Source organism: Lissotriton helveticus, chromosome 5_1 (genome assembly GCF_964261635.1).
Source record: "Lissotriton helveticus chromosome 5_1, aLisHel1.1, whole genome shotgun sequence".
Lineage (NCBI taxonomy): Eukaryota > Metazoa > Chordata > Amphibia > Caudata > Salamandridae > Lissotriton > Lissotriton helveticus.
In genome coordinates this window covers 1,003,784,079-1,003,794,078 of record NC_136065.1, presented here as the reverse complement: position 1 = coordinate 1,003,794,078, position 10,000 = coordinate 1,003,784,079, and positions in this window count along the sequence as shown.

Genomic DNA, 10,000 nt, shown 5'->3' with positions numbered 1-10,000 from the left:
ATGCCATTCGCCTCCCGGATCCCAGCTAGGGCTCCATGAGGTCGGGTTCTTTTATGCCTTGGGTCCCCTCTGTCACCTCGCGTACACGGATTGCAAGAAAGGGGGGTAATTTCCCTCCGGATTACTAGGGGCAGGGTACGCCCGGACACCCCTCCAGGGCTGGTGGTTCTCTGCCCGGGGGACCAGATGAGATATGCCTGGGCAACACCTCCCCCGGGCGTCTGGGGGCTCCATTCTCCGGGCCAACGGCATGGCTCAATGCCCAGGACGGGCTCCACGTGTCCCGGACAGACCTCCCCTGGGCGTCCGGGGCACCCATCTCCAGGAGGCCAAAGGGATGGCAAAGTACCCGGGAAGGGCTCCACGGGTCCCGGGCAGCCTTCCCCCCCGGGCGTCCGGGGCTCCCACCTCCAGGCCGACGGCATGTCACACTGCCCAGGACGGGCTCCATGGGCCCCGGACAGACCTCCCCCGGGCGTCCGGGGCAACCATCTCCAGGAGGCCAACGGGATGGCAAAGTACCCGGGAAGGGCTCCACGGGTCCCGGGCAGCCTTCCCCCCAGGGTCCGGGGCTCCCACCTCCAGGCCGACGGCATGTCACACTGCCCAGGACGGGCTCCATGGGCCCCGGACAGACCTCCCCCGGGCGTCCGGGGCACCCATCTCCAGGAGGCCAACGGGATGGCAGAGTAACCGGGAAGGGCTCCATGGGTCCCGGGCAGCCCTCCCCCGGGCGTCCGGGGCTCCCACCTCCAGGCCGACGGCATGTCAAAGTGCCCAGGACGGGCTCCATGAGTCCGGGACAGTCCTCCCCCGGGCGTCCGGGACACCCATCTCCATGAGACCAACGGCATTGGCAAAGTACCCAGGATGGGCTCCATGGGTCCTGGGCAGACCTCCCCCACCGGGCGTCCGGGGCTCCCACCTCCAGGCCGACGGAATGTCAAAGTACCCAGGACGGGCTCCATGGGTCCCGGGCAGCTTCCCCCCGGGCGTCCGGGGCACCCACCTCCAGGCCAGCGGCATGTCAAAGTACCCAGGACGGGCTCAACGGGTCCCGGGCATTCCTCCCCCAGGTCGTCCGGGCCCTAGAGCTCCGGTGGTCCAACCTGCGCCTGAGGCCCAGCCAGGGTCCAAGAGCCCTGACCTTGCGTGGGCAGGCAGTCAGGAACCCTACCGCGAAGGCTTGGGATGGATGGGGAGCTGGGAGTCCTTTCGATCCCGGCCATCTGGTCGCCCGCGATGCTTTCCAATGGGGCGACCAGATGGCCGGGCTTCCCTGGAAGTCCCGATGAGGTGCCATTCGCCTCCCGGATCCCAGCTAGGGCTCCATGAGGTCGGGTTCTTTTACGCCTTGGGTCCCCTCTGTCACCTCGCCTCCGGATTACTATGGACAGGGTACGCCCGGACACACCTCCAGGGCTGGTGGTTCTCTGCCCGGGGGACCAGATGAGATATGCCTGGGCAACACCTCCCCCGGGCGTCTGGGGGCTCCCATCTCCAGGAGGCCAATGGGATTGCAAAGTACCCGGGAAGGGCTCCACGGGTCCCGGGCAGCCTTCCCCCCCGGGCGCCCGGGGCTCCCACCTCCAGGAGGCCAATGGGATGGCAAAGTACCCGGGAAGGGCTCCACGGGTCCCGGGCAGCCTTCCCCCCCGGGTGCCCGGGGCTCCCACCTCCAGGCCGACGGCATGTCACACTGCCCAGGACGGGCTCCATGGGCCCCGGACAGACCTCCCCCGGGCGTCCGGGGCACCCATCTCCAGGAGGCCAACGGGATGGCAAAGTACCCGGGAAGGGCTCCACGGGTCCCGGGCAGCCTTCCCCCGGGCGTCCGGGGCTCCCACCTCCAGGCCGACGGCATGTCACACTGCCCAGGACGGGCTCCATGGGCCCCGGACAGACCTCCCCCGGGCGTCCGGGGCACCCATCTCCAGGAGGCCAACGAGATGGCAGAGTAACCGGGAAGGGCTCCATGGGCCCCGGGCAGCCCTCCCCCGGGCGTCCGGGGCTCCCACCTCCAGGACGACGGCATGTCAAAGTGCCCAGGGCGGGCTCCACGGGCCCCGGGCAGCCCTCCCCCCGGGCGTTCGGGGCACACATCTCCAGGAGGCCAACGGCGTTGCAAAGTACCCGGAAAGGGCTCCACGGGTACAGGGCAGTCCTCCCCCGGGCATCCGGGGCACCCATCTCCATGAGGCCAACGGCATTGGCAAAGTACCCGGGAAGGGCTCCACGGGTCCCGACCAGGCTTCCCACGGGCGTCCCGGGCACCCTCCTCCAGGCCGACGGCATGTCAAAGTGCCCAGGACGGGCTCCGTGGGTCCCGGGCAGACCTCCCCCGGGCATCCGGGGCACCCATCTCCATGAGGCCAACGGCATTGGCAAAGTACCCGGGAAGGGCTCCATGGGTCCCGGGTAGACCTCCCCCGGGCATCCGGGGCACCCATCTCCATGAGGCCAACTGCATTGGCAAAGTACCCAGGACGGGCTCCATGGGTCCCGGGCAGACCTCCCCCCGGGCGTGCGGGGCACCCATCTCCATGAGGCCAACGGCATTGGCAAAGTACCCGGGAAGGGCTCCATGGGTCCCGGGTAGACCTCCCCCGGGCATCCGGGGCACCCATCTCCATGAGGCCAACGGCATTGGCAAAGTACCCAGGACGGGCTCCATGGGTCCCGGGCAGACCTCCCCCGGGCGTCCGGGGCACCCATCTCCATGAGGCCAACGGCATTGGCAAAGTACCCGGGAAGGGCTCCATGGGTCCCGGGCAGACCTCCCCCGGGCGTCCGGGGCACCCATCTCCATGAGGCCAACGGCATTAGCAAAGTACCCGGGACGGGCTCCATGGGTCCCGGGCAGACCTCCACCCGGGCGTCCGGGGCTCCCACCTCCAGGCCGACGGAATGTCAAAGTACCCAGGACAGGCTCCATGGGTCCCGGGCAGCTTCCCCCGGGCGTCCGGGGCACCCACCTCCAGGCCGACGGCATGTCAAAGTACCCAGGACGGGCTCCACGGGTCCCGGGCATTCCTCCCCCAAGTCGTCCGGGCCCTAGAGCTCCGGTGGTCGAACCTGCACCTGAGGCCCAGCCGGGGTCCAAGAGCCCTGCCTTGCATGGGCAGGCAGTCAGGAACCCTACCGCGAAGGCTTGGGATGGATGGGGAGCTGGGAGTCCTTTCGATCCCGGCCATCTGGTCTCCCGCGATGCTTTCCAATGGGGCGACCAGATGGCCGGGCTTCCCTGGAAGTCCCGATGAGATGCCATTCGCCTCCCGGATCCCAGCTAGGGCTCCATGAGGTCGGGTTCTTTTATGCCTTGGGTCCCCTCTGTCACCTCGCGTGCACGGATTGCAAGAAAGGGGGGTAATTTCCCTCCGGATTACTAGGGGCAGGGTACGCCCGGACACCCCTCCAGGGCTGGTGGTTCTCTGCCCGGGGGACCAGATGAGATATGCCTGGGCAACACCTCCCCCGGGCGTCTGGGGGCTCCATTCTCCGGGCCAACGGCATGGCTCAATGCCCAGGACGGGCTCCACGTGTCCCGGACAGACCTCCCCTGGGCGTCCGGGGCACCCATCTCCAGGAGGCCAAAGGGATGGCAAAGTACCCGGGAAGGGCTCCACGGGTCCCGGGCGGCCTTCCCCCCCGGGCGTCCGGGGCTCCCACCTCCAGGCCGACGGCATGTCACACTGCCCAGGACGGGCTCCATGGGCCCCGGACAGACCTCCCCCGGGCGTCCGGGGCAACCATCTCCAGGAGGCCAACGGGATGGCAAAGTACCCGGGAAGGGCTCCACGGGTCCCGGGCAGCCTTCCCCCCGGCGTCCGGGGCTCCCACCTCCAGGCCGACGGCATGTCACACTGCCCAGGACGGGCTCCATGGGCCCCGGACAGACCTCCCCCGGGCGTCCGGGGCACCCATCTCCAGGAGGCCAACGGGATGGCAGAGTAACCGGGAAGGGCTCCATGGGTCCCGGGCAGCCCTCCCCCGGGCGTCCGGGGCTCCCACCTCCAGGCCGACGGCATGTCACACTGCCCAGGACGGGCTCCATGGGCCCCGGACAGACCTCCCCCGGGCGTCCGGGGCACCCATCTCCAGGAGGCCAACGGGATGGCAGAGTAACCGGGAAGGGCTCCATGGGTCCCGGGCAGCCCTCCCCCGGGCGTCCGGGGCTCCCACCTCCAGGACGACGGCATGTCAAAGTGCCCAGGGCGGGCTCCACAGGCCCCGGGCAGCCCTCCCCCCGGGCGTTCGGGGCACACATCTCCAGGAGGCCAACGGCGTTGCAAAGTACCCGGAAAGGGCTCCACGGGTACCGGGCAGTCCTCCCCCGGGCATCCGGGGCACCCATCTCCATGAGGCCAACGGCATTGGCAAAGTACCCGGGAAGGGCTCCACGGGTCCCGACCAGGCTTCCCACGGGCGTCCCGGGCACCCTCCTCCAGGCCGACGGCATGTCAAAGTGTCCAGGACGGGCTCCATGGGTCCCGGGCAGCCCGCTCCCGGGCGTCCGGGGTTCCCACCTCCAGGCCGACGGCATGTCAAAGAGCCCAGGACGGGATCCACGGGTACCGGGCAGTCCTCCCCCGGGCGTCCGGGGCTCCCATCTCCAGGCCAACGGCATGGCTCAATGCCCAGGACGGGCTCCATGGGTCCCGCGCAGGCCTCCCCCGGACGCGTCCGGGGCAACCATCTCCATGAGGCCAACGGCATTGGCAAAGTACCCGGGAAGGGCTCCATGGGTCCCGGGTAGACCTCCCCCGGGCGTCCGGGGCACCCATCTCCATGAGGCCAACGGCATTGGCAAAGTACCCAGGACGGGCTCCATGGGTCCCGGGCAGACCTCCACCCGGGCGTCCGGGGCTCCCACCTCCAGGCCGACGGAATGTCAAAGTACCCAGGACAGGCTCCATGGGTCCCGGGCAGCTTCCCCCGGGCGTCCGGGGCACCCACCTCCAGGCCGACGGCATGTCAAAGTACCCAGGACGGGCTCCACGGGTCCCGGGCATTCCTCCCCCAGGTCGTCCGGGCCCTAGAGCTCCGGTGGTCGAACCTGCACCTGAGGCCCAGCCGGGGTCCAAGAGCCCGGCCTTGCATGGGCAGGCAGTCAGGAACCCTACCGCGAAGGCTTGGGATGGATGGGGAGCTGGGAGTCCTTTCGATCCCGGCCATCTGGTCGCCCGCGATGCTTTCCAATGGGGCGACCAGATGGCCGGGCTTCCCTGGAAGTCCAGATGAGATGCCATTCGCCTCCCGGATCCCAGCTAGGGCTCCATGAGGTCGGGTTCTTTTATGCCTTGGGTCCCCTCTGTCACCTCGCGTGCACGGATTGCAAGAAAGGGGGGTAATTTCCCTCCGGATTACTAGGGGCAGGGTACGCCCGGACACCCCTCCAGGGCTGGTGGTTCTCTGCCCGGGGGACCAGATGAGATATGCCTGGGCAACACCTCCCCCGGGCGTCTGGGGGCTCCATTCTCCGGGCCAACGGCATGGCTCAATGCCCAGGACGGGCTCCACGTGTCCCGGACAGACCTCCCCTGGGCGTCCGGGGCACCCATCTCCAGGAGGCCAAAGGGATGGCAAAGTACCCGGGAAGGGCTCCACGGGTCCCGGGCAGCCTTCCCCCCCGGGCGTCCGGGGCTCCCACCTCCAGGCCGAAGGCATGTCACACTGCCCAGGACGGGCTCCATGGGCCCCGGACAGACCTCCCCCGGGCGTCCGGGGCAACCATCTCCAGGAGGCCAACGGGATGGCAAAGTACCCGGGAAGGGCTCCACGGGTCCCGGGCAGCCTTCCCCCCGGCGTCCGGGGCTCCCACCTCCAGGCAGACGGCATGTCAAACTGCCCAGGACGGGCTCCATGGGCCCCGGACAGACCTCCCCCGGGCGTCCGGGGCACCCATCTCCAGGAGGCCAACGGGATGGCAGAGTAACCGGGAAGGGCTCCATGGGTCCCGGGCAGCCCTCCCCCGGGCGTCCGGGGCTCCCACCTCCAGGCCGACGGCATGTCAAAGTGCCCAGGACGGGCTCCATGAGTTCGGGACAGTCCTCCCCCGGGCGTCCGGGACACCCATCTCCATGAGGCCAACGGCATTGGCAAAGTACCCAGGATGGGCTCCATGGGTCCTGGGCAGACCTCCCCCACCGGGCGTCCGGGGCTCCCACCTCCAGGCCGACGGAATGTCAAAGTACCCAGGACGGGCTCCATGGGTCCCGGGCAGCTTCCCCCCGGGCGTCCGGGGCACCCACCTCCAGGCCAGCGGCATGTCAAAGTACCCAGGACGGGCTCCACGGGTCCCGGGCATTCCTCCCCCAGGTCGTCCGGGCCCTAGAGCTCCGGTGGTCCAACCTGCGCCTGAGGCCCAGCCGGGGTCCAAGAGCCCTGACCTTGCGTGGGCAGGCAGTCAGGAACCCTACCGCGAAGGCTTGGGATGGATGGGGAGCTGGGAGTCCTTTCGATCCCGGCCATCTGGTCGCCCGCGATGCTTTCCAATGGGGCGACCAGATGGCCGGGCTTCCCTGGAAGTCCCGATGAGGTGCCATTCGCCTCCCGGATCCCAGCTAGGGCTCCATGAGGTCGGGTTCTTTTACGCCTTGGGTCCCCTCTGTCACCTCGCGTGCACGGATTGCAAGAAAGGGGGGTAATTTCCCTCCGGATTACTATGGACAGGGTACGCCCGGACACCCCTCCAGGGCTGGTGGTTCTCTGCCCGGGGGACCAGATGAGATATGCCTGGGCAACACCTCCCCCGGGCGTCTGGGGGCTCCATTCTCCGGGCCAACGGCATGGCTCAATGCCCAGGACGGGCTCCACGTGTCCCGGACAGCCCGCCCCTGGGCGTCCGGGGCACCCATCTCCAGGAGGCCAATGGGATGGCAAAGTACCCGGGAAGGGCTCCACGGGTCCCGGGCAGCCTTCCCCCCCGGGCGCCCGGGGCTCCCACCTCCAGGCCGACGGCATGTCACACTGCCCAGGACGGGCTCCATGGGCCCCGGACAGACCTCCCCCGGGCGTCCGGGGCACCCATCTCCAGGAGGCCAACGGGATGACAAAGTACCCGGGAAGGGCTCCACGGGTCCCGGGCAGCCTTCCCCCGGGCGTCCGGGGCTCCCACCTCCAGGCCGACGGCATGTCACACTGCCCAGGACGGGCTCCATGGGCCCCGGACAGACCTCCCCCGGGCGTCCGGGGCACCCATCTCCAGGAGGCCAACGGGATGGCAGAGTAACCGGGAAGGGCTCCATGGGTCCCGGGCAGCCCTCCCCCGGGCGTCCGGGGCTCCCACCTCCAGGACGACGGCATGTCAAAGTGCCCAGGGCGGGCTCCACGGGCCCCGGGCAGCCCTCCCCCCGGGCGTTCGGGGCACACATCTCCAGGAGGCCAACGGCGTTGCAAATTACCCGGAAAGGGCTCCACGGGTACAGGGCAGTCCTCCCCCGGGCATCCGGGGCACCCATCTCCATGAGGCCAACGGCATTGGCAAAGTACCCGGGAAGGGCTCCACGGGTCCCGACCAGGCTTCCCACGGGCGTCCCGGGCACCCTCCTCCAGGCCGACGGCATGTCAAAGTGTCCAGGACGGGCTCCATGGGTCCCGGGCAGCCCGCTCCCGGGCGTCCGGGGCTCCCACCTCCAGGCCGACGGCATGTCAAAGAGCCCAGGACGGGATCCACGGGTACCGGGCAGTCCTCCCCCGGGCGTCCGGGGCTCCCATCTCCAGGCCAACGGCATGGCTCAATGCCCAGGACGGGCTCCATGGGTCCCGCGCAGGCCTCCCCCGGACGCGTCCGGGGCAACCATCTCCATGAGGCCAACGGCATTGGCAAAGTACCCGGGAAGGGCTCCACGGGTCCCGGGCAGGCCTCCCCCGGGCGTCCAGGGCACCCACCTCCAGGCCGACGGCATGGCTCAATGCCCAGGACGGGCTCCATGGGTCCGGGGAGGCGTCCCATGCACCTCCGGGCTTGGGAGCCCCGGCTGGGTCCAGGGGCCCGGCCGGGCCCCGGGTCGGGTGCTCCGGCCCTGGTCCCTGTCTCCCAGCCTACCGCACTGCCAAGGGCCTAGGAAGGGGTTCCGTTGTGCCCGGGGAGCCTCCCCTTGCTTGTCTGGGTTCAGGAGCTCTGTCCGGGGCCCCTAGGGGCCCGGGGGGAGGGCGGCCTCCCCACCCCGGGCTCTGTGCCCGGTACGGGGTCCGGAGGGACCGGGGAGGCGTCCCTAGTGCCTCCGGGCTCCCAGATGGGGCCAGGGGCCCGGGTTGGGTTCCCCTCATCCCCCGGCCTGCCGCACTGCCAAAGCCCGGGACGGGGTTCTGTTGTGCCCGGGGAGCCTCCCCTTGCTTGGCTGGGTCCAGGAGCTCCATCATGAGCACCGCAGCTCCATGCCCAAACCCATTTGAAAACCCGCCGCAGCGAAGGGGTTATAGGCGGCCATCTATTCGAATGCACAAATGCATGCTGTGACATCGCATTCCTTTACAGCGAGATGCCTTGGCATCGCAAGTCAGTAGATCAACTTGATCTAGAGGACACACGAACTAAAGGCATAATACAATCTATTTTTCAAACTCCAACCTGCGCAACAGGAGGGAAAGTGTTGATATACTAGCCCCTTCAGTGCTAATGACGGCTCCAGCTCGTCACGATTCCAGTAGGGAAGGTGTTGGTACATTCCTTATGTTGGAGCGCCATCTAGAGCAAGTCCGGTAGATAATGTGTTTGCAATAGTAGCGCGCAATGCTTTCCAATGGGGCGACCAGATTGCCGGGCTTACATGGAAGGCCTGAGGCCTGAGGTCCAGGGGAGGCCGGCCTCCCCATCCCGGGCGCTGTCCTTGGTCCTGCTGCGTGGCAGGGTGCCCGGGACGGGGTCCTGGAGGGCCCGGGGAGGCTTCCCCCTGCGCCTCCGGGCTTGGGAGCCCAGGCTGGGTCCAGGGGCCCGGCCGGGCCCCGGGTCGGGTGCCACGGCCCTGGGCCCTGTCTCCCAGCCTGCCGCACTGCCAAGGGCCCGGGAAGGGGTTCCGGTGTGCCCGGGGAGCCTCCCCTTGCTTGGCTGGGTTCAGGAGCAGTGGCTAGGGCCCCTGAGGGCCCGGGGAGGGCGGCCTCCCCACCCCGGGCTCTGTCCTTGGTCCTGCTGCGTGGCAGGGTGCCCGGGACGGGGTCCGGAGGGACCGGGGAGGCGTCCCATGCACCTCCGGGCTTGGGAGCCCCGGCTGCGTCCAGGGGCCCGGCCGGGCCCCGGGTCGGGTGCTCCGGCCCTGGGCCCTGTCTCCCAGCCTGCCGCACTGCCAAGGGCCCGGGAAGGGGTTCCGATGTGCCCGGGGAGCCTCCCCTTGCTTGGCTGGGTTCAGGAGCAGTGGCTAGGGCCTCCCGGGTCGGAGCCTCCATGGCTGTGGCCCGGCTGGGGCCCCGGGCCTCCGGCCCGCCATGCCCCAGGGCGCCCGCTCCCTCCTTCGTCGGGGCACGGGGCGACCAGATGGCGTCCCTTTCGTGCCCGGCCATCTGGTCGCCCGGATCCCCTCGGCCATCTGGTCGCCCGTATCCCCTCGGCCATCTGGTCGCCCCTCTCCCCTCGGCCATCTGGTCGCCCGGATCGCCTCGGCCATCTGGTCACCCGCAATGCTTTCCAATGGGGGCGACCAGATGGCCGAACTTCCCTGGAAGTCCCGATGAGGTGCCATTTGCCTCCCGGATCCCAGCGAGGGCTCCAGGAGGTCGGGTACTTTTGCGCCTTGGGTCCCCTCTGTCACCTCTAGTGCACGGATTACAAGAAAGGGGGGTAATTTTCCTCCGGATTACTAGGGAGAGGGTCAGTCAGACCTCCGTGTGGTCTGGCGATTCTGAATCAGGGGAAGGCAGGACCCGGGCCCTCCCGCCGGGGCCCCCAGGGGCCTGGGTACGCACCTGCTGCTTAGCCCCCTTGCCGATGGGCCTTTTCCTCCGAGTTTGCTCAGGCAGGCCCCCGCGAGGTCTGGCCATGCTGAGACGGGGCCAGGCAGCACCC